This window comes from Eschrichtius robustus, chromosome 3, assembly GCF_028021215.1.
Source record: "Eschrichtius robustus isolate mEscRob2 chromosome 3, mEscRob2.pri, whole genome shotgun sequence".
Taxonomy (NCBI): domain Eukaryota; kingdom Metazoa; phylum Chordata; class Mammalia; order Artiodactyla; family Eschrichtiidae; genus Eschrichtius; species Eschrichtius robustus.
Window position 1 is genome coordinate 25,211,180 of NC_090826.1, and position 27,739 is coordinate 25,238,918.

The 27,739-nt window shown below is 47.0% G+C and overlaps 1 pseudogene; it reads left to right on the plus strand.

Moving 5' to 3' along the window:
- LOC137760544 (ornithine decarboxylase-like) lies at positions 1 to 27,559 on the plus strand (annotated as a pseudogene).
- Positions 27,560 to 27,739: the final 180 nt, after the last annotated feature.

Sequence of the window (27,739 nt, forward strand, 5' to 3'; positions counted from 1 at the left end):
ATGTCGGAACCGCGCCTGGCTGAGGGCTTGGTTGGAGTGTCGGGGATGAGCACCCCCGTCGGGAACCCAAAGGAGAGTGAAGAAAGCCCTGGAAGCATGTGGCCAAAGGATCTCATCAATCTGGAGGCTGGGGAAACTGCCTGGCAGGTGGTCCTGAAGAAGATCAGGGAGCTCTCCGATTCGGTAGGGAGGGAGGGGGAGGGGAGGAAAGAGGAGGGAAGGGAAGGGGGTAAGTAGGGAGGGAAGAGGGTGTCTCAGTCTCTACTCGGTGGGCAAGAAATAAGACTTTCTGTTTTACAGTCTTATGTCAGTCTCCTAGGTCTTATTCCAAGGCTCTGTTCTGCTGGGGATGATGGAATATTTCTGTCCCCTTCTAGCTCCCTCCCCACCCCACCGCTTGGAGTTTTACCCAGTGCCAAGCTGTCTGGTTGAGGGTTGGAGCTTTGATCTACAAAGATTGTTGCCCTCTTGTCCCCCTATTTTAAGAGTTAGAAGGCCTGGCGTCAAATCCTATCTTTGCCATGTACTTGCTCTGTGACCTTGAGCCAGTGACTTCCTCTTTCTGAGCCTTTGTTTCCCCATCTCTGAAATGGCAACAGCAATAGTACTTACTGCATAGAGTTGTTTTGGGGATTAGATGAGATAACCCACTACCCATCCTTCTCTTCCTCTTTCCCTGTGCTGGCAGGACTGCCGAGACCCCTTCACGGTGGCTGACCTGGGCATGCTGGCCAGCGCCATCAGGTCTTCCGCCAGGCCCTGCCTCGGGTCTTACCCTTCTATGTGGTGAAGTGCAACAGCAGACCCTGGGTGCTGCGTGTCCTGGCCACCCTGGGCACCAGCTTCGACTGTGCCAGCCAGGTGAGCTTGGGCCCAAGGCCAATTGTCTCATTCACGGGCCTGACACTTCCTGGGAAAAAAAGGCCAGTTGCCAGGGGTTCTGGAGTGGGGACTGCAGCACCTTGAACAGGGGATGACACTCATAATCCTCAATTGTTTGGGAAGGAATAAATGAACGAACTATGGGTGTGGTCAACCTCCCACTGGTCCACGTGACTAAGGCAGACAGCCTGAGCGAGTTGAGTGGAAGCACAAGCTTGAAGCCACAGACCCCGTTCCTGTCCTGGCACAGCCATTTCACCTGAGCCTCAGTTCCTTCCTCTTGAAAATGGGGCCAACTATACTTTCCTTAGAAGAGTCTAGAAGCTTAAAGAGCACAATTTGTGCTCAGCGCACTGCATAGTAGGGGTTCAGTCAAGGGCAGCCCCTTTTACTCATGCCCAGGTTTCCTGTCCCCAAAGAGTAAAGGGCAGTGAGGCAGCCCCCTACTCTGGCTGTTACCCATGCCAGGTGGAGCTGGAGCAGGTGCTGGGCCGGGGCGTGGCCCCCTCCCGTATCATCTATACTAACCCCTGCAAGCCTGTCTCACACATCTAGTATGCTGCCCACCATGGGGTGCGGTTCCTGACCTTCAACAGTTAGGAGGAGCTAATCAAGGTGGCCCAGCACCACCCCGGGGCCAGGTGAGACCAGTGGAGGAGGGGCGGTGCAAACAGGTAGAGACAGGTGGAGCAAGGGACCTCAAGCCTGGGACCCCAGCAGATGGAGTTGGGCTGCAGGAACCAGATGAAGGTGGTCCCATACGGTGACTGGCACAGGCCCAAGCAGCAAAGTACAAGCATTTGGGTCAGTGGCCCGATGCCTTCCCTGGTGCACGTTGGTGCTAAATAAACATTGCCTGTGTCTGCATAGATACTAGGCAGAGCCTAGCATTAGGCGGTCTGGCATTAGGCGACATCATGGAAAAGGCACTTGTATTGGAGTCGGGGAGACCAGGGCTCACATTTCAGTTTCATTTGTCACATGTTGTGTGATCTTGGAAAGTTATCTAACATCTCTGATCCTGTAACATGGAGACCTGTGGAAGGTGTATTTATAATTTTATCCTTTTCCTGCTTTTTCTTGCCTGGGCAGAAGTCTGTAAGTAGTGAGCGTGTTCACTCCTTGGGACTCCATGGCTGGACAGTCCAGAGGAACTAGGCAGGGGTGGGTGGGAAGCTGGAGGGAGGTTGGGTCGGGGGCCTCGGGGCTCATGTGCCTAAGAACCCCTGGCATCCTTTGCACCCCTCTCCCAGGCTGGTCCTCCGGCTGTGGACCCAGGACAGCGAGAGCATCTTGCCCCTGAGCGCCAAGTTTGGGGCCAGCCTGGGGGTGTGTGAACATATGCTGAAGTCTGCCAGAGACCTGGGTTTGGCGGTGGTTGGAACCAGGTGAGCGCACTGGCTTTCCCTGCCTGGGAGGCAGGAGTCCTGGTTTCCACTGTCGATCTCCAGCCTTTGGCTTATTGGACACCCTCCGGTCAGCTGAGGCCCCTCTGGACCTCGTGATGCTCCACCTGTCCTCAGCGAAGAACCCGGATCTTATCTGGGATTAGGGTGGGGCAAAGGAGGCACAGGCCGTGGGTGCAAAATTTAAGGGGATGTTAAAACACTTAGTACTCTAGATAAATAACATTTTAATACACTATTTGAAAAAATAAAAAATAATGCAAAAATGATTCATAATGAGGAAAATATCAAAATTTTAACTAAAGACAGGATTGGCATTTCTGATTTTTCCTTTTGCTTCAGGGTTCAATTACTATTACCAATCTTGTCTTTATTTACATTATTTATTTATTTAATATTTATTTATTCATTTAATATTTATGTATGTATGTATGTATGTATGTATCTATTTTGGCTGCACCGGGTCTTTGTTGTGGCATGTGGGATCTTCGTTGCAGCATGCAGATCTTTAGCTGCAGCATGCGGGCTTCTTAGTTGCAGCATGTATGCAGGATCTAGTTCCCCGACCAGGGATCAAACCCAGGCCCCCTGCTTTGGGAGCACCGAGTCTTACCCACTGGACCACCAGGGAAGTCCCTATTTACATGTTTAATGTTTTATTCATTAGCGATGTTTCTGAATCAATGTTGCTCTTTACAACGATCGCATTAAATGTTCTTTATCTTGATTCTTTAGTGTTGTGGCACCCCCTGGACTTTTGCACTGGCCTCACCCGACCCAGCCCTGATTGGTTCCTCAGCCTGCCCTGCCCTCCGGCATGGGGATTCTGGGTTCTGAGCACACTCCTTCCGAGGTGGAAGAGAAAGGGAGCCTCTGCAGTGAGGCACTGGGAGGGGCCTGCTAAGAGAGGTGACCGCCACCCAGCCGAGAGTGCCCCAATTCAAGGATGACCGTGTGTCGGTGTTTCTGACCCTGTCTCTCTTCCTACTGACCCTTGCTTTTTCACATGTGTTTCTCTACATGTCACTCGACATGTGTTCAGCTTCCACGTGGGCTCAAGATGCCAGGCACCCCATAGCTTCACGCAGGCCATCACCAACTGCTGGCGCGTGTTCGAGATGGGCTGCGGGGTCAGGCATGACATGAGTCTCCTGGACATCGGAGGGGGCTTCCCTGGAGAGGAGGGCTCTGACTCTAAGTTTGAGGAGGTGAGAGGGGAGGATGAGAGGGAGCCAGGTGTCCCTGCCTGGGTTTAGGGGACAGAGTGTGTGTGTTTGTGTATGGGGAGCTCGTGGAACTGTGAGTCGTATGCGCGTATGTAGCTGGGATTTGTCTGACTATACTTAGCCTGTGTGCATATATGAGCACGTGCATATCTGGCTCCGTGTCTTTCTTTAGACATGTTAGTTGCTATTCCCGGTTAAGCTACAGTCGGGTAGAAGTTTGCTATCCCTGAGACCCAGGGAACATTTCATCTTCACTGACTGTGTATTAATTTAAATGGTTCCAAATTCAGACATCTCAGGGTGCTATGTGCTATGTGCCCTTGGACAAGTTACTTCCCCACTCTGGGCCACAGTTTCTACCTGTTTCCTCCCTAGTAAAATGGCGCACAGCTCCCACACAGCTGTCATGGGAATGAAGGGAGACGATGCAGGTAAAGCTCCCACAGAGGGACTGACCACATTAGGCTCTGGGTCTACCCCTGCAGACGGTGGGAGTGATCAACACCGCCCTGGCCCAGGACTTTCCCTAGGGGAGAGGCGTCAAGGTCATCGCAGAGCCCGGCCACTTCTACGCAGCATCTGTCTGCCTGATCGCTGTCAACATCATTGCCAGGAAGGCTGTGCTGGAGCCCGGTGGGTGGGCAGGGCACTATCCAGGTGTCCCCCGGCCCTCAGGGGAGAGGATGGGCAGGGAGTCTGGGCTCCGACCCTGGGCGGCTAATTAGCAGGAAACGAGCTTCAAATTGGGTCTAGGAATGAACCTGTTAGTATCACTGTTTTGTTGTTCTGAAATAGACTGGGAGGTGAGAACAAAGACAAAGGGTCTTCACTATTCCTAAGTAGCCAGTGGATTTATACTGTGTTTATGGGGTTAAAGTTACAAAATACAGCCCATGAGGTTCACAGACACCATCGTGCTGGTGTGCACCTTAAATTCATCCAGCAGGCATTTTCTAACATGTGCAAATTCTTATACCAAAAATACAGTGAGTAAATACAAATTCTTACAACAAATATAAGAAGGCACTCTCGTTGTTGTCATGGCCTGAAGGTTAAGGGTGACATCTATAGGGTAATGGTAAACCTTTGGCAGTTGAGGTCAACCACCACAGGAGAGTTTTTTGATTGTTATTTTTGCAGCAGGAGTGGGGTGGGTTTGCTTTTCTCACAGTGAGCTAACCAGAAACTCCATTTCATGATGAGGTGGAGAATATGAATAGATGTCTCCCGCTGGCTTAGTGCTTTTATTCTCTGTGGCTTTATGATAACTGACATGTAAATATTTATAACCTGCTTTAATCTCCTCCCTTATCCTTTTTGACAAATGATTGGCCCACAGCTTTGTAATCCCAAAGGCACTTGTGTCAGCTCATTGCCATTTCTTCACAAAATGTCTCATTAAAGATTATTGTGATAGGAAGCATATGATTTCAAGCCATCATTTAACAAAAGTCTAAGTATTAGGGGCTTATTATTATTATTTTTAAAATTTATATCTTTATATGGTAAGGGGTAATTTTTGTGTGTGTGTGTGTGTGTGTGTGTGTGTGTGTGTTTTGGCCGACCCACGTGGCATGCGGGATCTTAGTTACCGGATCAGGGATTGAACCCATGCCCCCTGGAGTGGAAGCGCAGAGTCTTAACCACTGATCCGCCAGGGAAGTCCCTAGGGGCCTGTTATTTTTATTTCCACAATAACAAGAGATGCCAATTTTTAAGTATCTATTATGTGTGAAATGCATATTTTCTCTCATTTCTGCTCCACAACCCTGTGAAGTAATTTGGGGGCATTCCCAGTTTACAGGTAGAGATAGTGAGGCTCAGAGAGAGGAAGTAACTTGTCTGAGGCAGCACAGTTAGCTAGTGGTGCAGCTGGACCTGGGTCTGTCTGATTCAAACACTGGTGCACTTGGATTTGTACTACATGCCAAGCGGAGTTGGGCTCTTGACCTTAGGGATGTCTTGACTACCTCTTGTGACCAACTAGTTTAGGGACAACTGGGGCTGTGGCTACAGGAGATGGGATCAGTGATGGCAGCTAAGAAAGCAGGGAGGGGATGGTGGGAAGTACACCGGGGAGGGGGCATTGTGTTTCCCAATATTCAGAAAGATCTGGGCATATAAATGCCCAAATGTTATGAAATGCTCCAAATGTTAAAAGAAATCAGCGCAAAATCCTGAGTTTAGATTCAAGAAAGCAATGTTCTAAGAACAGATGAAGAGTGGTTGTGAAGAAACCGGCTTGGTAGTAGGTCCTGTCCAAAGGATCTGGGGGTCATAGGTGACCACCAGCTCAATATGCATCAGGAGTATGATGGAGCTGGAGAGAAAGCTGCCACACGTTTATTTCGGTAACATCAATAGAGGCAGAATGTTTAGATGGAGGGAGGTGACAATTGTGCTGTACCCTGTGCTTGTCAGAGTTGGGCACTGTTTTTGTTCTAATCAGGTTATGTAAGACATGGAAATAACTGTCATGAAGGAGAAGTTATTACTCACAAGTTTCCTCTGTAGAAACCAGAGGCATGGCAGGCCACACAGGGCCACAAGGGGAAGGACCGGAGTGGTTCAGCAGGCAGAAGGACAAAGGGGAAAGCCAGGCTAGAGCCTCTACTGTGGTTTTCAAGGATAGGAGTGGGTGAGGCAGGGTGAGCTGGATCGGCAGGTGTGGGACTGGCTAGTTTGAGCAACTTCAGTGGGTGGTGGGGGTAAGGACTGCCCTGGGGCCACTAGGCCAGAGGTAGCGTCTCAAGTTCAGGGAGCTCCGTCTAGGAGGCGGTTTGCGGTATGGACGCTGGATTGGTTGGCTTGCACAGGAAAGGCGCTCTTGTAAGGCAGTCGTTTGCTATCTCTAGTAATTAACCAGCCCGGGGAGGAGCAGTCTCTCCATGGTCAGCAAGGCCCCAGATGCCAGAGCATCAAGAAAATGGGGGGCTTCCCTGGTGGCGCAGTGGTTGAGAATCTGCCTGCCAATGCAGGGGACACGGGTTTGAGCCCTGGTCTGGGAGGATCCCACATGCCGCGGAGCGGCTGGGCCCATGAGCCACAATGACTAAGCCTGCGCGTCTGGAGCCTGTGCTCCGCAACGAGACAGGCCGCGATAATGAGAGGCCCGCGCACCGCGATGAAGAGCTGCCCCCACTTGCCACAACTAGAGAAAGCCCTCGCACAGAAACGAAGACCCAACACAGCCAAAAATAAATAAATAAGTAAGTAAGTAAGTAAATAAATAAATAAATAAAAGAAAATGTGGTTTCTACAGGCACCCCTTTGAGGAAGGAAATTGACAGATTAGCACATCACTGTGGAGCAACCATGATGGAATCATGTCAGGAAGAGGCCGTTTGCCCCCAGTTTTGACTCATGCAGCAGGGGCTCAGGGAACCTGGTCTAAGGTGAGGGCAGAGTACCTGAGACCTGCGACCTGGGGACAAATCCCAGACCTGCCACAATCTCCTGTGTGACTTCTGACGAGACTCAGTTTTCTCAACTGTAAACCAGGGCTCATTGTACCTACTCAGAGTGTAGTTACAAGTTAAGTAGCTTAATACATGTAGAGAGCTTAGAACAATGCCTGGGCTATATGTCATGGTATGTTAGTTAGATTATTCTTATGAGGAGAGGAGGAGGAGGGGCAGCACTCCGATGCGGGGAGCAGAGGGGCAATGGGACAGCAGAGGACAGGCCCCAACCATGCATGGGTTCAGAGAAGACTCCTGGAGCAGGGAACAGGGGTTATCCAGCGCCGGTCAGAGGGTCAGGCCTCCCCCAAGGGTGCTGGGCTCGGGTGTTGAGGGTCAGCGGTGAGACCTGGCTGAGCACAGCTCGGTCCTGCCGTCTGCCCGCTCTCAGGAGGCTACTGGAAGCTGCTGTTCTATCTCAGCAACGGCCACTACGGCACATCTGCATTCTCCCAGGGACCCTGAACGCAGGATGCCCATTGTGGTGAAGGTAAGGAGAACTTTTTGTGGCTCTGGCACCTCCCAGACTCTGAGACCCCCTAGTCCAGCCCTCTTTGGGCAGGGCTCCCTGCTGCCAGGGGGAAAGGCGAAAGATCTCAGGTTATCGGTGGCTTGACAGATTGTCACACCTCGTGCATGTACCAGGATGTGTACGTGTGTCTACGTGTATTGGCAGGTGCACTTCTGTGTGTGTGCCTTTCTCTGTGTGGGCCTGTCGATTTACACCTGCGCAGGAAGGTGGGTGTCCAGGTCCATGGGTCTGTGGAGGGGTGTGTGTGTAGCTGTTTGGCTGTTTGTGTTTCCCTGTGCATTTCTCTGTGTCGCTATGTTTGTGGTTCCAGAGTCCTTGAATCTTGGAGATGCAGGAGACTTAGGAAGTAGAGATTCTCAAACTTTGCTTCACATTAGAGTCATCTGGGAAACTTTAAAACGCCCCTATGCCCAGACCATGCCACAGACCATTGATATCGGAACTTCTCATTGGTTGGGACCCTGACACGATCCTTTGTTAAAACTCCTCAGGCGTTTGCAGTGCAGCCAGGTTTGAGGCCCGGTATTTTGAGTGATTATTAAATAAAATCTTCCCACTTTATAAATGGGAATACTGAGGTCCCATCTGTGTCTGCACTTGTGAATTGGCAGGGCAGGAGTATGTCTCTAGAGCATAAGCTCCATGAGGGCAGGGTCAAGAACAGTGCCTGGCACATAAGGACCACTCAGGAATTGGTCAGAGTGGGTGAATGAGAGAGTCCTTGCTGATATCTTCCCTCTGGTGCCCTGGGGGCATGCCCTGCAGGCTGGGGAGTGAAGGGGGGGGCATCTTCCTTCTCTGATTCCACCCGCCCCCCCCACCACCATGTCCCTGCAGGACCTCCGCCCCAAGCTGCCCCTCTTCTCTTGCACCCTCTACAGCCCCATGTGCAATGCCTTTGACAAGCTCTTCTTGAAGGAGGTGCAGCTGCCCGAGCTGGACGTGGGCGACCGGCTGGTCTTCCCCTCCATGGGCGCCTACACGTCCGCCATGAGCTCCACCTTCAATGGCTTCCCTCTCCCCTCCATCTGCTGCACTGTGGGACCCGAGCTCAGGTGTCTGGGGGAGGTGGAAAGGGGCTGGGCAGTGAGGGGCTCTCACCAGGATCTGAATTTGGCAAGGGGAGCTGGTGGCTGAGCTCTGGGGTCCCAGGCCCCGGAAATACCCTACTCCCCCAACTGGCCCCAGCAAAGCCCAAGATGTCTGGCTGACCTTTGACACTGGCCTCTGCCTGTGGGGTTGACCCTGTTACAGCCTCTCCACAGGTAAGTCCAAGGTAGACCACCTGGGCAGTTCTGACAGCCCTGATGCATAGATGCCTTTCTGGGCAGAATCAGGCAGCCCTGTGTCCCCAGATGACCCTCAGCCCCATGGCTGAGGTCCCCCCACCCCGCTCGGCTCTGACCGTCTGCAGCTGCCCCCTGGGTTCCCTCCTCAGGTGTCCCTTCCCCACCAGCTCCAGGCTCCCTCACAGCCCCACCCCAGGATCCCCTCTGGGCCCAACCTAGGGTTTGCCTCCTTAGGTAGTAGAGGGGGCCCTAGAACACCCCTTTACTGGCACATTCCTTCCACAGGAGCCTGCAGGAGACCGCACTGTAGGCTGAGACAAGGCCAGAACGGAGGGGCTTCAGACACCTCGGTGCGCCCACGTGGGGATGCTTGGGGGCAGGGATCTGGGGGGAGGAGTAGCGTGGAGGAAACAGAGGTTTGGGTGCCTCTGAAATGATGCGGCAACCTAAGGTTCAAAACTGTCTTCTCCCTAAGTGGGCCTGAAGCCTAGGTTAGCTCTTCTGGAAGGCTCATCCTGCCCTCCCTGCTCCTAACCCGCTAGACCCTGGGGTGGGGCAGGGAGAGGAACCTGCGCTATTACAAGAGTGCCCCCTGGACACCATGCCCTGGAATGTGAGGCAACCTGCATTGACCAGCACCTTGCGACGCTTTGGTCCTTCCTTTCCTCCAGTTAGTGACCCCTGCGTTGTTCCAGAAAGGTTTACGTGAACCATAGGCACCCACCCTAGTGGAGAGAGCAGGGCCATTGGAGTCAGACAGGTCTGGAGGGAATCCAGGCTCCACCACATCCCGGCAGTGTGGTCAGAGCCTCAGTTTCCCCATCTGTGAAGTGAGGGTGAGATTAGCATTCCCCTTGCAGGGCTGTTGAGAGGATTAAGCCAGATGATGCAAATCCTCATTCAAGGTCAGTTCATGTTCACCTGCCTCTGGCTGCCCTGATCCTGGCCCTCGCCTGCTCAGAGACGACCCCTGCCCCCACGGCCTGGCCACCCTCAGGGAGCATGCACACAGCATCTGGCCACGCAGCTAATGGGCCATGTGGGTGCCTCAGACCTGACCTTGGCCTGAAGAAACGCCCAGGTTGGGAGGTTGGATGGACAAGGTGTGGATACAGCCAACTCCGAAACAGGGCAGATGCTACTACACGTCCCCTGGGCACACTAAAACTTTAAAAACAACAACATTTGGGGAGTTGTGAGCTCAAAAAGACAATGTATCCTACAGGGAAGGATGATGACAGAGGTAGGGGTCGGGACACATCGGGATGGCCAGTCACCTTGCTGCAGCGAGGGAAGGGGAGAGACGGCCCCAGAGGCCAAAGTCACCCACCTCCTGTGTCCTGTGTCCTTTTTTAAGCTTCGCCTGATAAGACAAGACATTCTCTGATCTCCAGCTTCTGCAAAGAGTCCTCCCCATCCACCAGAATCAGCCTTACCAACCTTGCTGCTGCCTCCCCAGCCCAGCCAAGACCAGAGGAATCTTCCAGCATCCTTGGGCTACAGAGATTTCCCCTTCAGACATCTGAGGAGAAGGGAAGGGTATCTGCACATGCCACCCAAGGAAGCCGGAGGATTCAGACAGCCTTTGGATTATGTGTTATCCACTTGTCTCCTCCAAGAGCCTGAAAATTGGGAGTGGAAACGTCTACCCTTACCTCCCCAGAGATGTCTGGAAGTACAAATATGAGTGCGCTTTAGGGAAAAATAAAGTTGTATTCAGATGCAAGAGATGTTGGTGTGTTTTGTGTTTTGCTCTCTGGGTGCTGTACTGTGTGATTGTGGATATTCATCCATCCATCCACCCATCTGTCCATCAATCCACCCATCTATCCAGCCACCTATCTATTCACCACTGATCTATCAATTGATCCATCCATCCATCCATCCATAAAATAAAAGGCGAGGGCCTAGACTGTGTCTGGCACAGGTGACACATGGTGAACAAGATGGACAAAAATCCAAGCTCATGGAGCTAAACTTCCAGTTGGAAAACGAGAATAAGCAAACACATAAATCAATGATAAAATGAAGTGGAAGCAATAGGTGCTGTGAAGAAAAATAAAACAAGCAAGGGGCCAGTGAGTGATAGAAGACAGTGCTATTTTAGGTAGAGGGGGGCCTAGGAGGCCTCTCTGAGGATGTAGCAGGTGAGCAGAGACCTGAAGGGACCGTGTGGTTAGCTGAGTCAGAGAGTTCCAGGCACTGGAAGCAGCAAGTCCAAAGCCAGGGATGCAGAGTGTTTCCCCAAAGGCAAGAAGCCCTGTGTGGGTGAGCAGAGTGAGTGAGGGGAGGTGTTGGGAAAAGAGGCAGGAGGAGGGTCAGGGGCTGATCTTGTCAAGCCTCAGATAAGTCAGGGATTTGACTTTGTTCTGAGGCAGGGGAAGGCGGGGAAGGGGGAGGGGGAGGCCCTGGCTGGTTTGAGCAGGTAAATGCGGTAAGAGGATGCAGAGAGAACTTGAGGGGCTCCTGCTGGTCCTGGGAAATGACGGTGGTCACAGTACGGGTGGTGAGAGGCGCCAGGTTCAGCACAGGCTGCAAAGGTCAAGTCGAGAGAATTTTCTGAGGGGTCAGATGTGGGGTAAGAGGCAAAGAAAAGAGTCAAGGACAACTCCAGGGCTTTGAGCTGAAGCTGCCAGTACACAAAGGGAGATGCAGGGGAGGAGAAACAGGTTAGGAGGGGTTAAAATGGAGAGTTCAGTTTTGGAAAGGTCAGGTTTGAGAAGCCTATTCAACCTCCAAATGGAGTCAGGTACAAGCATTGGATTTCAGGGCAGAGGTCAGGACGGCAGATATGAACGTGGATGGGGCATGGTCCACACTGGATGGACTTTGCATTCCTGGGGCCGCCCAGCCCAGCCAGGAAGTGAGCATAGAGAGAGGACACAAGGCACGGGAACTGAGAGGAGAAACATTCCAAGAAGGTGGGAGCCCTCAGCTGTGTCAAATACTGCCCAGAGGTGGGTGAGGTGAGGGCTGAGAACGGCATCGGGAAAACGGAGGTCATTGGTGATTTTAACCAGCGGGTTTCAAAGCCAAGGAAGGTTGGTGGGAGTGGAGTCCAGAGAGGACGGTGGAGAGGGTGGGGCGTGGTCACCTCTTCCGGGGACTTAGTTGTGCTGTAAGGGGAACAGGAAATGAGAGGGTAGCTGGAAGAGGCGCCCCATAGAGTCAAGGAGGGTTTGTTTTAAGATGAGAGGTATTATGGCTTGTTTGTAGGCTCACAGGGATGACCGACAGAGGGGAAGATAAGATGCAGAAGAGAGAAGCGACAGCGGCAGAGCAAAATCCTTGGGTGGGTGGAAGGGGCTGGCGTCCTGGGGGCGGGGGCTGGGGGAAGGTGCGCCCAGATGGGAGCTGGTGCCGCACCTCCGCGGGGACAGGCAGGTCGCTGGGAGAACGCAGAGCTCTCTACTGATTGTTTCTTTCTTAGCGGAGTAAGAAGCAAAATCATGGTGGAGAGCAAGGAGGCAGGAGAGGGTCCTGGTGTTTTTAGGAGAGGGCTGAGTGGAAACGTCACAACACGCGTGGAAGGGTGAATGGACCAATGAAATGGGTGGGATTGCCAGCACAGGTGCCCACTCGAGGTTTGTGGGGATCCATTTAGAATGAAGCCTGTCATCCGGTGTGTTTTGTCCTCAGCCACGTGGGCACCTGTGCTACGGGTGCGGGTGCAGAATGGGGGGTGGGGTGGGGAGGGGGAGGGGGAGACAGCTTGGAGAATGAGGTGCTCCTGGGGGTCTCTGCAGGTCCAGGCTCCACACGCAGTCCTCAGAGCCTTTTCCTGAGCGCACATGCTGTCCTTCCACAGCCTTTACCTGCTGGAGACTCATAATGACCCAGTGAGCTTATAATGCCCCCACGTTAGAGAAGCAAACCCTGTGGTCGCCTCGCCAGTAAGTGGCAGAGCTGGGATTTGACTTCAAACATAGTTCAGTCTTCTCCCTTTAGGGCAGCAGGGGTATGCACACTGTGTTTAAGAAAGTCTTGCTTTCAGAGGCACATGAAAAGCTGCTCAACATCACTGTTAGAGAAATGCAAATCAAAACTACAATGAGGTATCACCTCACACCAGTTAGAATGGGCATCATCAGAAAATCTACAAACAATAAGTGCTGGAGAGGGTGTGGAGAAAAGGGAACCCTCTTGCCCTGTTGGTGGGAATGTAAATTGATACAGCCACTATGGAGAACAGTATGGAGGTTCCTTAAATCTAAAAATAGTATTACCATATGATCCAGCAATCCCACTACTGGGCACATACCCAGAGAAAACCATAATTCAAAAAGATACATGCACCCCAATGTTCATTGCAGCACTATTTACAATAGCCAGGTTACGGAAGCAACCTAAATGTCCACTGACAGACGAGTGGATAAAGAAGATGTGGTACATATATACAATGGAGTATTAGCCTTAAAAAGGAACGAAATTGGGTCATTTGTAGAGACATGGATGGACCTAGAGACTGTCATACAGGGTGAAGTAAGTCAGAAAGAGAAAAACAAATATCGTATATTAACACATATATGTGGAGTCTAGAAAAAGGGTACAGAAATAGAGACCCAGATGTAGAGAACAGACGTATGGACACCAAGGGGGGAAAGTGGTGGTGGGGGAATGAATTGGGAGTTTGGGATTGACATGTATACACTAATATGTATAAAATGGATGACTAATAAGAGCCTGCTGTATAAAAAAAAAAAGAGAGAGAGAGAAGGAAAGTCTTGCTTTCACCCAGATGGCGAAAAAAACCAAGCTTGGCTGTTGGGAGGTTGAACTTCAGGTGTTCCGTGCAGTGGCCCAGGCTTTGTCATGGTTCAACCAAAGTGACTTGCTGCCACCCACTGGCCACTATCAGTATTGCATCCAAGCAGAACCTGCGTCGCATTTGCTCAGCTAAGGATTGATTCAGTGTCTGGGTCCAAAAATGCCTTGTTGAAAAGGGCTGCAGAGGAGTTCTCTTCCCACTTTGACAAATGAGGAGAGAGAAGTCCAGAGAGATGACTTTAAAAAGCCATCTGCACCCGCCTACTCCATCCACTCAGTTGCTCGTTCATTCAATAAATATTCATTGAACACCTCTGTGCCAGACACTGTTCTAGGCACTGGGATTCAGCAGAGATCATTGCTGTTGTAGAGCTGACATTCCATGGGGGCGGGGGGGGGGCGGGGAGGACAGGTACCAATCAGGTAAATAAACCAGATAATGCTAGATTGTGATGGGTGATGTGAAGGAATTAGAGTGACTGGAATTAGAGAGGGTGGTGGGAGGTGACATTTAGAGGAGAGACCAGATGACTGGGAGGGTTCGGGAAAGATGCTCCAGGAAGAGGGAACAGCACTGCAAAGGTTCTGAGGCTGTGAAAGGTGTGAACGGGTGGAGCCCACCAACACCCCAGCCCACAGCTGTCTCTGTAGAACGAGTAGAAGTGGGAGCAGAACTTTCTAGAAGGAGGGTCATGCCATTGACCTTCACTCAATCAGTCCACAGCCTTGATCAGCACCCATCTCACTCACACAGCTGACCACTGTCTCCTGGAAACTCTCTCTTCTCTTGGTTTGTATGATACCAACCTCTGGTGGTAGGAAAAGCTATGATTATTCTCCTGTGAAAATTAAAGCTTAACAATCAACATAGAGAAGTTTCCGGTTTGAAGGAAGCCACTGACATGACAAAAGCTAGAGCAGGAAATACTGGCATGTGGAGTCAAAGGTCAAGGTTGACATTTCTGGGCTCTGGGACAGGAGCATGTAGAGGAGAATTGGTGGAGATGTAATCAGTCTTGCTCGTAGCTGTTGCCGTGTTATAAGTGTGTGTTTGTGGACCTGTTTGCTGCTAATTTGTGAGCCATTCTTGCAAAGAAAATGAATATTTATAAGTTTATAGATGTAATATGAGTAAGCTTTATTCAAATCCTATGAGTGGTGTTCCAAGAAATAATAAGTTTTGGAAGCAAAACAAGTCCCTAATTTGGTAATTTCACCATGTTACTCGAATACTACCCAATTATGTTAGCTGGTATTTTCCAGTGTTTGAATGTTTGCTCTAGGCTATAGTTCTCTGTAAAGCAAAATTGTTCATTACTAAAAAGAGGAAAGTTATATGAAGTAACATGTACCTAATACCCAACTTGGAGATGTTTAAACACACTCAATTCCACCAGCATCAGTGCAAAATGAAATCAGTTCCTCCACACCAGAAATATTTATCATAAAAACAGAAGATCAAGGGCAATTAATACTTTGTGTTTTAAATTTTCATTTTAAGACTTTTAAGTAGTAAGCATTTATGACTTTTATTTGGCATTTACGTTAAGTTAATGTTTCCCCTTTTTAATTTTTAAAAATATTTTATTTATTTTTGGCTGCATTGGGTCTTCGTTGCTGTCCGTGGGCTTTCTCTAGTTGCAGTGAGCAGGGGCTACTCTTCGTTGTGGTGCGCGGGCTTCTCATTGCGGTGGCTTCTCTTGTTGCGGAGCACGGGCTCTAGGCGTGCGAGATCAGTAGTTGCAGCATGCAGGCCCTAAAGTGCGCAGGCTTCAGTAGTTGTGGTACGCGGACTCAGTAGTTGTAGCGCAGGGGCTTAGTTGCTCCACGGCATGTGGGATCTTCCTGGACCAGGGATCGAACCCGTGTTCCCTGCATTGGCAGGTGGATTCTTAACCACTGCGCCACCATGGAAGTCCCTAATTTTTTTTAATGATCAAGTGTCTATACGAGGTAGAGGTCATTGTTACATGTTACTGAAATACAGTAGTCCCCCCTTATCCAAGGGCGATATGTTCCTAGACCCCCAGTGGATGCCTGAAATTGCGGAGAGTACTGAGCCCTGTATGTACTATGTTTTTCCCTATCCATACATACCTATGATAAAGTTTAATTTATAAAGTAGGCACAGTAGATTAACACCAACTAAATAGAACAATTATAATAACATACTGTAATGAAAGTTATGTGAATGTGGTCTCTCTCTTTCTCAAAATATCTTATTGCTCAAATTTCATACCTTTTCCATCTTAACTAAGCACTTATCTTGCACTGTGGCCATAACTTTTGCACTTTGAGGTGTGACATCCAAACTAGCATGAATTTCTTTTTTCTTCTTCACAATTTCAGGGATAGAAAATTTATTCTTACCATAGATCTTAGCAACCTCAGCATTTTTTCATTCCCTATAAGTTTAGGACTTCACTTAAAGGAAGGACTTTACGGCTTCTGTTTGGCATATCTGGATTGCCAGCATCCCTACTCTTGGACTTTGTGGCCCTTATTAAGTAAAAATAAGGGTTATTTGAACACAAGCACCAAGATACCACTATAGTCAGTCTGATAACTGATGGATACTGAATGACTCATGGGCAGGATTATACTGACAAAGGGATGATTCACGTTTCCTGTGGGATGGAGTGGGACAGCTAGAGATTTCATCATGCTACTCAGAATGGCGCTCAATTTAAAACTTATGAATTGTTTCTGGAATTTTCCATTTAATATTTTTGGACCATGGTTGACTGTGGGTAACTGAAACTGTGGAAAGCAAAACCATGGATATGTGGGGGGGGGGGATTACTATATACCATCCTGTCATATAATGGCTCATAATAATAATAAACCATGCATCTATAATCCTGATTTTTTGAACAGAAAAACTCTGAAATGTTTAGTATAACCCTCTTACAGAAAAATTTTCACTGGTTTATTATTATGGTCAATTATTATTTTTCCAAAACCCATAAAGTGTTGGGGAAAATACAGAATAATGTATGATTTCAGGAATTCCTGAGAATTTCCTGGGATACTGACATACCCAAATCCCAAAGAATATCTGTTGGGAATTTGGAAATGCTCTTTGAAATTTTACCTCTGTAACATCTCTCGACTCTGCATCCCATCCCATCCCCAAGGCCACTGCTCTGATCGCCAGACCTTTGTCATCTCTTCTGACCTTGTGAGTCAGACTCCAGACTCCTCCAGCCCATCCTCCACGCTGCACAGGGATCTTTCTAAGGCAAAAACTCAGCCTGTCATTTGGCTGTGAAATCCATCCCTGGCCCCCCAATTCCTTCACCAATGTTTTTCAAAATGCATCTTGGGACAGTGGTTACATAAAAACATCTGGCAGTTTCTAATAAGTGGTGGTTTAGGTAGCTTCATTCAGAGATTTAGAATCTCTGGGAGTTGAAGCCTAAAAATCTGCATCCACATCTTCTGAATGATTTCTTTAAATCCTTTTTATGGTGAAATACAACATGAATACAGAAGCCACATAAAACAAAGGTACAGATTAGTGAACCATAATTAGGCAAACTCCCCTATAACCACCACCCCTGTCTGAAGGCAAATCCTTGCCCCCCACCCCAGAAACTCTCTGGATGCCCCCCTCCCTAATAACCGTTTCCCACCTCCACCCCCAAGAGCAACCAGCAGCCTGGCTTTCACTTTGCCTGTTTTTTGCTTATTTTAATGTCATTAAATTTTGTTTAATCCTTGGTTCTCTTTCCATCTTTTTTTTTTCCTTCTTGTGATTCATTTGCTAATGAAACCAGATCATTTGTCTTACAGAGTTTCCCACAGTCATTGCTAATTGCATCCCCATGGTGAAGGTAGCATATTCCTCTCTTCTCTGAATTTCCTGTTAATTGGTAATTGGATCCAGAGACTTAATCAGATTCATATTTCTTTTTCTTTTTCTGACAAGCCTACTTTTATAGGTGATGTGTTCATCATCAGGGGCTCATGACTATGTTTTCACTTTCTCATCTTGTACATTTCCCACCCCAGATCTGAAATCAGCCCCGATATCTGGGGTAAATACCTAGGAGTAGAATTGCTAGTTTGTAAGGCAGAAAAATGTTTAACTTTCTAAGAAGCTGTTAGTCTTCTCAGATGGTGTACTTATTTACACTCATATCAGCAATGTATGAAAGCTCTAGTTGCTCTAAATCCTCACCAAGATTTAGTATGTGAATCTTATTTTAGCCATTCTAGTGGTATGAAATGTTATTTCATTGTGGATTCAGTTTAGAGTTTCCTAACAACCAATGATGTCGAACACCTTTTCATGTGCTTATTGGCCATTTGTATATCTTCTTTTATGAAACGTGTCCTGCGTATATATTCTATATGTGTCAATTGAGTCAAGCTGGTTGACTACTTTGTCCGAATCATCTATACCTTTACTGATTTTGTTTGTTTGTTTGAGTTTCTGAAAAAAGTGTGTTAAAATCTCCAGCTGTGGTGGTATGTTTGTCTATTTCTCTTTTAGTCTCAACAACTTTTGCTTTATGTATTTTTAAGCTGTGTTACTTGGTGCATGCAAGTTTAGAATTATAACATCTTCCCGTTGAATTGGACTTTTATTGTTATAAAACATCTGCCTTTATTTCTAGTAATAATTTCTGTCTTAAGCTTATTTTATCTGGTATTATTATAGTGACACTAGTTTTTTTTAAAGTAGTTTGAATGGTATACCTTTTTTCATCCTTTTGTTTCTGTGTTTTTATATTTTTAAAGTGTTTCTTATAAATGAATATAATTGGGCTTTAAAAAAATCCATTTTAATGATATCTGTCTTTTAATCAGTTTGTTTCAACCATGTATATCTAATGCAATTACTGATAGCGTTGGATTTAGGTCTACTATTTCTATTTGTTTTTCTGTCTCACCTGTTCTTTGTTCTTTTATTCACCCACTGTTTTCTTCTTTTGGATAATCAAGTCGTTTTTATTATTTCATTATTTTCCTTTATTAGGTTCTAGTTATACATTTTAATAAAATTCTTCCAGTAGTTACTATAGAGATTTAAATATGCATCTTAGACCTATTACTGTATGTCTTAGTTCAAGCTGCTATAACAAAATACCATAAACTGATTGGCTTAAACAACAGAAATTTATTTCTCACAGCTTGGGTGGCTGGAAAGTCCAAAATCAGGGCACCAGCATGATTGGGTTCTGGTGAGAGTCCTCTTCCTGGTTTGCAGACAGCTGTCTTCTTGCTGTGCCCTAGCATGGCAGAGAGAGGAAGCAAGCTCTCTTGCCCCTCTTTTTTTTTTTTTTTTAATTAATTAATTAATTTTATTTATTTATTTTTGGCTGCGTTAGGTCTTCATTGCTGCACGCAGGCTTTCTCTACTTGTGGTGAGCAGGGGCTACTCTTCGTTGTGGTGCGCAGGCTTCTCATTGCAGTGGCTTCTCTTGTTGCGGAGCATGGGCTCTAGGCACACAGGCTTCAGTAGTTGTGGCTCGTGGGCTCTAGAGCGCAGGCTCAGTAGTTCTGGCGCACGGGCTTCATTGCTCCGTGGCATGTGGGGACTTCCCAGACCAGGGCTCCAACCCGTGTCCCCTGCGTTGGCAGGCAGATTCTTAACCACTGCACCACCAGGGAAGCCCGCCCCTCTTCTTATAAGGGCACTAATCCCATGAGGACTCTAATCTCATAACCTAATTAATTCCTAAAGGCCCCATCTCCAAATACCATCACCCTGGAGATTAGAGTTTCAGTGTATGAATGGGGGGGTGGGGTGGGGAGGGAGAGACACAAACATTCAGTCCATATCATAGTATTACAGACTCATTGTAGTATTAAATTAATATGTTTACCACTGTTTTAACAATGTAAGAACCTTACAACAGTTCAGCTCCTTTCACTCCCTTCCACCTTTTGTGCTATTATACTTTATTTCTTTATTATATTTTACTTCTATATATGTTATAAACCCTAGAAGACATTTCTATTATTGTTTTACTTGTCAACTTTTAATGTTTACCCACACATTTGTCCTTGCCAGTGCCCTGTATTACTCTCTGAAGGTCTGTGCTTTCATCTGGGATCATTTTACTTCAGCCTGAAGAATTTCCTTTAATGTTTCTTGTGGTATAGGTTGGCCAGCAATAGATTTTCTCAACTTTTCTTTGTACAAAAATGCCTTTGTTTCACCTTAATTCTTAAAAGATTGTCCCTCCTCTGTATAGAATTCTAGATTAGCAGGGTTGGTTTCTTTTGTTTTTTGGTTTTCGTTTTCATTTCTGACCTTTTAAAATGTCATTCCATTTTCTTCTGGATTTATAGTTTCTGTCGAAATGTAGGCATCAGTCTTATTACTGTTGCTTTAAAGATAATGTGTCTTCCTTTATCTAGCTGCTTTTAAGATTTTCTCTTTGTCTCAGTTTTCAGCTGTTGACAATGATATGTCTAAGTGTGGTTTTCTTTAGTGAAACCTGTTTGGGTTTTACTAAGCTTCTTGAATTTGTGGGTTGATACCTTTCAACAGTTTTGGAAAATTGTAAGTCATCTGAAGTAATCCTCAAATATTGCTTCTGTCCCAAATCTCTTTTCTCCCCTTCTGGGATTCTAATTACACAAATGTTAGAACTCATTATGCTCTGTTCCTGCTATATTTTTCTCTGTTTCAGCTTGGATATTTTCTGTTGAACTGTCTTCAAGTTTGTTAATCCTGTCTTTTGTCTTTCTGCTGTACCCTTTTGTTGTTATTGTCATTGTTGTTAAATATACCCAATAAGTCCTGGGACTTCCCTGGTGGCGCAGTGATTAAGAATCCACCTGTCAGTGCAGGAGACATGGGTTCGATCCCTGGTCCAGGAAGATCCCGCATGCCATGGAGCAACTAAGCCCTTGTGCCACAACTACTGAGCCTGTGCGCTAGAGCCCGTGAGCCACAACTACTGAAGCCACACACCACAACTACAGAAGCCCATGCGCCTAGAGCCCATGCCCCGCAACAAGAGAAGCCACTGCAGTGAGAAGCCCGTGCACCACAATGAAGAGCAGCCCCCGCTCACCACCACTAGAGAAAGCCCGTGCACAGCAACGAAGACCCAACACAGCCAAAAATAAATTAAAAAATAAAAATAAAGTTTCCAATCCCATAGCATTAAAAGATATATATATAATATATATCTCCAATAAGTTCTTAATTTCAGGTGTTGTATTTGCCAGTTTTAGAATATTTGATTATTTTAAAAAATTTATTCCACTTCTCTATTGACAATCTCTATTTTATATCCACTTTGTCAATCTTTTTTTCTTCTATGTTCTTTATCATATTATCAGAGTTATTTTAAAGTTCTTGTCTGCTAACTCCAGCATGTGGATCATTGTGGTTCTGACACTATCTTCTATTTTTTTCTCTTGACTACCAGTCATGTTTTCCTGCCTCTTTGCATGTCTAGTAATCTCCAATACATGATATTGTTCAAATTGTAAATTATCCCAATGTGATAAGTGTGTAGTAGCATCTTATTGTGGTCTTAATTTGCATTTTTCTGATTACATGTAAGGTTGAGCACTTTTTCATATGTTTATCAATCATTTGGTTTTCCTCTTTTGTGGAGGGCCTGTTCAACTTACTATTTATACAGTGGTTCCCTCTATTCCTAATAGTACTTCTTTTTTATTGAAGTATAGTTGATTTACGATGTTGTGTTAGTTTCAGGTGTACATCACAGTGATTCAGATATATTCTTTTATATTCAGATATATTCTTTTATATTCAGATATATTCTTTTTCAGATTCTTTCCCCTTATTTGTTATTAAAAATATTGAGTATAGTTCCCTGTGCTATACAGTAGGTCTTTGTTGGTTATCTATTTTATATATAATAGTGTGTATATGTTAATCCCAACCTCCTAATTTATCCCTCCCCCACTTTCTCCTTTGGTAACCATAAGCTTATTTTCTATGTCTGTAGGTCTATTTCTGTCTTGTAAATAAGTTCATTTGTATTTTTTTTAGATTCATATATAAGCTATATCATATGATATTTGTCTTTCTCTGTCTGGCTTACTTCACTTAGTATGATAATCTCTAGGTCCATCCATGTTGCTGTAAATGGCATTATTTCATTCTTTTTTATGGCTGAGTAATATTCCTTTGTATATATATATATCACATCTTCTTTATCCATTCATCTGTCAATGGGCATTTATGTTGCTTCCATGTCTTGGCTATTGTAAATAGTGCTGCAATGAACATTGGACGCATGTATCCTTTCAAATTATAGTCTTCTCTGGATATATGCCCAGGAGTGGAATTGCAGGATCATACTCTATTTTTAGTTTTTTAAGGAACTTCCATAGTGTTCTCCATAGTGACTGTACCAATTTACATTCCCACCAATAGTGTAGGAGGGTTCCTTTTTCTCTATATCCTCTCCAGCATTTATTATTTGTAGACTTTTTGATGATGGCCATTCTGACTGGTATGAGGTGATACCTCATTATAGTTTTGATTTGCATTTCTCTAATAATTAGCAATGTTGATCATCTTTTCATGTGCCTGTTGACCATCTGGATGTCTCCTTTGGAGAAATGTCTGTTTAGGTCTTCTGCCCATTTTTTGATTGGGTTGTTTGTTTTTTTGATATTGAGTTGTATCCTAATAGTACTTCTTGCCTTAAAGCCCACTCTGTCTGATGTTAATATGCATAGGTATTTGGTTAGTAACCTCACCCAGAGGGGACTTCTACTTCCTTTAACTGACTTGGGAATTATACTGTTTTTATTGTGTTAATGTTTATCCTAGAGGTTATAATCTACACACTCAACTTCTTCAAATGTAGAGTTAATCAACCCTCCCTCCAAAGAAGATTTTCACTTGCTTTTTCCAGGAGGCTGGAGGCACACAGTCTGGGGGCACGTCAATCTAAGTTCAAGACTTGAGTTTACAGACCATCCAACAGATATAAGCTGGGGCTGCAAGTCCATACTAGGGCTGGCTTCCTTCTGGAAGCATGGCTTTTGGGATTCCTGGCTTATTGTGGGGAAGGTTTTCTATACGATCATTCACTATGGACTCTAACTTTATCTGTGCCCCTTGCGCAGGGGAGTCGGCAAAACAACAGTTCCAATTGGCCAGAATCAGAAAAAATGACTTTCTTGCTTGGTTTGTCTGTCAAGGTTTCTGTTTTCCTTCCATTTTGTTCTGGTAATTCTGTACCCTCTGGTTACACCAGTTTACCAGCGTTTTCAGTTGTTTTCAATGGGAGAATTGATCTGAGTAACTTAGCCTGGCATTACCAGAAAAGAGGTCTACCAGACCCCAGACTCCATTTGACAGAGATGGAAACTGTGGATCAGTGGGGGGTGAGGCCACTTTCCCAGGGCCTCAGAACTAGTAAGAAGTGGCACCAGCCTGCAGACTGAGGACTGTCCTACACCAAGTCTGGTGATCTCTCCACTCATTCCCTGGCAGTACCCTCTTTGAGACTTGGTTTCTCCATATGTAATGAAGAAGTCAGACCAGACGGTCTTTGAGGGCCCACTGGACTCAGAACAGAATTTCATAGTTTTTCAATCCTCTGAGACCCACTCAGCCTCCTCCCCAACCTTCAGTTCTGGATTGGCTCTTCTTAGATCCGACCCCTGAGGTTAGTCACAGATAATTCCCAGATCAGCCACAAGGGGGCAGTGGTGTGCAGAGATCGCCCAGGTTCTGAGATGATGGCTGAGCCAAGGGCTTATTGGAGGTCTTTGCCTCTCACTGTCAGAGTAAAAGGGAAAATGATTTTGCCTGGGATCCAAAGCCCCCTGTCCCTTCTGCTTCATTTCATTTGACAACCTCTGGCTGGTGCATGGAGATAAGTCATCCCCTGCCTCTACCCTTGAGGACTTCATGGTCCACTAAATCCTTCTCTCCAGGCTAGATTTCAGGCTGATTTTTCCACCTCCCTGTTTTTGCTCCTGCCGTTCTCCTTCCCCCATCGCTGCCATTTCTCCTCATTCTTAATGCTCAGCTCAGATGCCAACTCCTCCCTGGAGCCTCCTAAACACTCCCATCAGAATCCCCCTCTCCCTTCCCTGTGCTCACAGCCCTGGCTCTGTATTTTGAATCCTGGTCTGGCCATGTGCTTGTCTCATTCCTCAGGCAGGGCAGTGTCCCCCTCAACTCTGGGCCCCCTGTGCCAGCCCAGGACAGCATGAGTGCTGGAGGGAAGGAGGTGGAAGGTCTGCTGGATGGGATTTCTGGCGGAGCTGCAGTGGATTGGAGCCCAGCACTGAGAGGGCTCCACCGTGGAGGCTCATTTCTCTACCCCAAACCCCAAGACTTTTCGGGATCCAGCTTTGCACCCACTGCTGAGGAAATGACAAGAAAAGCTTCTAGTTCCAAGAACCAGTGAATACATAATGAAACCATAAAAACAGCAGAAGAAAACATAGAAGGGTTTCTGATTAACTTTGGAGTTAGAAAGACCTTTCTATGACTCAAAACCAGAAGCCATTAACAAATAAGAAATATAAATGGCTTTTAAACTTTTGAAGAAATCCTCAGCCTTATTTGTAAGAAGATAACCACAGACTAAAAATACATTGAGGGCTTCCCTGGTGGCGCAGTGGTTAAGAATCCGCCTGCCAGGACAGGAATAAAGACGCAGACGTAGAGAATGGACTTGAGGACATGGGAAGGGGGAAGGGTAAGCTGGGACAAAGTGAGAGAGTGGCATGGACATATATACACTACCAAATGTAAAATAGATAGCTAGTGGGAAGCAGCCACATAGCACAGGGAGATCAGCTTAGTGCTTTGTGTCCACCTAGAGAGGTGGGATAGGGAGGGTGGGAGGGAGAAAAAAAAAAAAAAAATCTGCCTGCCAATGCAGGCGACATGGGTTCGAGCGCTGGTCCAGGAAGATCCCACATGCCGCAGAGCAACTAAGCCCGTGCAGCACAACTACTGAGCCTGCACTCTAGAGCTCACGAGCCACAACTACTGAGCCGCGTGCCACAACTACTGAAGCCCAGGCGCCTAGAGCCCATGCTCTAGAACAAGAGAAGCCACCGCAATGAGAAGCCCACGCACCGCAACGAAGAGTAGCCCCCGCTCACCGCAACTAGAGAAAGCCCGCGCACAGCAACGAAGACCCAAAGCAGCCAAAATAAATAGACAAAATAAAATAAATTTTAAAAAATTATAAAAAAAAGAGCAATGTACTTAAAAAAAAATACATTGAGATTCCATTTTCACCTATCAGATTGGCAGAAATCCAGAAGTTTGATATCGTTCTTTAGGTGACACTGTGGAAAAGCAGGCATGCTCAGCGTTGCTGGGGGAGGGGAGATCCCATGGGGGACCAGATGGCAATATCTATCCAATTTACAAATGCCCCTGTGTTAGACTGGATTGTAAGGTGACCCTCCTTGGCTTTCAACTTTGTGTGATCCTTTGCATGTGGGCAGAATCGGTAAATATGATGAAAATATGGACTCAATGATTATGTTCCATTATATGGCAAAAGAGATCTTGCAGATGTAAGTAAGGTCCCACCCAAATCAGTGGATTTTTTTTTTAAATTTTTTAAATTAATTATTTATTTATTTTGGCTGTGCTGGGTCTTCGTTTCTGTGCGAGGGCTCTCTCCAGTTGCGGCGAGCGGGGGCCACTCCTCATCGCGGTGCGCGGGGCTCTCACCATCGCGGCCTCTCTTGTTGCGGAGCACAGGCTCCAGACGCGCAGGCTCAGTAATTGTGGCGCACGGGCCTAGCCGCTCCGCGGCACGTGGGATCTTCCCAGACCAGGGCTCGAACCCGTGGCCCCTGCACTGGCAGGCAGATTCCCAACCACTGCACCACCAGGGAAGCCCCGAATCAGTGGATTTTAAGGAAGAGAGATTACCCTGAGGGGGCTGGACCTGATCAGCTGAGCCCATTAAATGCAGAGAATTTTCTCCAGCTGGTCTCAGGAGAAGTCAGAGATCTGAAGCATGAGGAGATTTCATTGTGCCATTTGGAGGAAGCCACATGGTAGAGTATGTAGGTGTCCTCCAGAAGCTGAGGGAAGCCCTCAGCTGATCGCCAGCAAGAAACCAGAGACCACAAGGAAGCCAGCTCTACCAACGACAGGAGTGAGCTTGGAAATCGATTTTCCCCCTGAGGCTCCAGATGAGGACTAAGCCTCACCAACACCTTGATTCCATCCTGAGCAGAGAACCCAGCTACACCATGCAGGACTGACCTATAGACTCTCAGGGTGTTATTTTAAGCTGCTGAGTTTGTGATACTGTTATGCAGCCACAGAAAACAAATACAGTACCTTCAACCCAGCCATCCACTGCTGGGAATTAATTCTGCGAGTATACCTTTAACATGTATTAAACAAAGTATGTACGTGATTATTTATTGCAGCATTATCATAATACCAAAAAGAAAAAGAAAAACTAGAAAGGACTCAAATGTCCATCAATAGGGAATTGGTTAAATGAATTATTTCAATCTACAATAGAATATTAGGCAGTGATATAAAAGAACAAGAAGCTCTATTGGCTGATTAAAATCTCTAAGATGTGTGGCCAGTGGGAAAAGGTACAGCACAGTATATATAGTTTGTTACGTTTTATGTAAAAAGGGCGTTATGAACATTTATTCATTTTTGTACATGCATAAAGCAACTCTGCAAGAAAACCTCAGATACTAATAAAAACTGGTGACCTGTAAGGGGTGGGGACAAGGAGTCAGAATAGGGCAAATGAGGCACATGCATCCGAGTGAGACTTTCTATTGTACGCTTTTTATACATTTTTTTGGAACAATGAGAATGTATTAATTAATGAAAAATCAAATTAAACTAATTGTTTAAAAAAAAAAAAAAATGAGTCAATGGGGGAATTCCCTGGCTGCCCAGTGCTTAGGACTCCACACTCTCACTGCCGAGGGCCCAGGTTCCATCCCTGGTTGGGGAACTAAGATCCCACAAGCTGTGTGATGCGGCCAAAAAAAATAAAAATAAAGATAAAAATAAAATGAGTCAATGGGCGCTACCCCCCTAGCTTCTTTCTGGGCCTGAGCGTGCTCCCTTGTTTTTCCACCAAAAGTTGATTCTGGGGCATGTCCTCCACGGCACCCTTGACCTCTAGCATTCCATCCTCATTCTCCCTTCTGCCCTAGGGGAACTAGAGACACGGAGTCAAATAGCTGTGTCTGAGCGCGTCATGTCTCTGGAACTCAGTTTTCCCATCTGTGAAATCGGGATGATAATACCTCTGAGCATTGTTGGGGGATTAAATGAGATAATCCATGTCAAGTGACCCACCTGTAGAAGGTGCTCCTGGCATTTGTGCTGGCTGGGATGGAGGAAAGGGCAGTCCTCGTGGAGGGAGTTTATCGAGCACATAGTAGGTGGACCACAAATGACAGTTCCCTCCATTTCCCTCTCACTCACTATGTGACCATGGCCCAACTCCTCCCTCTGTCTAGTCTCCATTCCTTCAGTTGCAAATGAGAAGTTTGGACTGAATGAGCTCTCCGTCTTGTGTATGAGTTTGGGGCCCTCGGTGACCATGGAGAGCTCCCTCTCATTTCAGATATGGGTGAGTGAGGCCCAGACGGAGCGACGACTTGTTCAGTGTCACACGGCATGTCAGAGGCAGAGCCAGGACAGGGACTGAAGGCCCCTGACTCCCACCCAGGCCCTTGACCTCTCTCTGCCCAAGCTCATCTGTGCCCGAGCAGCCATGTCATCACGTAGAGACTCTCCCCTGGGCCTCTCCTTATCTCCCCAGCTTCTGCTTGTTACTACAGAAGGGCTGCTGCCCACCCAGCCTTGAGTTTAGAGGCTCCAGCTCCCCTGCAGGCCCTGAGCCCCAGCCAGGTGTCTCCCCCAGCCCCTCCCCAGCATCTGCCCCCTCCAGCAGGAGACACAGAGTGCCACAAATGCCCTGGAGAGAGCACCCCTGGGGGGGGCATGGAGCCAGTGAAGGTCCAGGGGAGCGCCTGTGACCACCGGAGTGAGCTGCCCCACAAAGGCCTCTAACTTTTGATCTCTCACCTGAGACTCCCAACCTCCCGAGGGTCTCCCTCCCCTCATCCTGCTGCTTACAGAGCTACTGGCCTCGAGGGAGTTACCTCCCCTCCCTGGGCCAAAGAGAGAGTGGCCTTGGGTTCTGACAACCTTCTAGATCTCCATGGATTCTGACTATATTTTTTGCCCCTG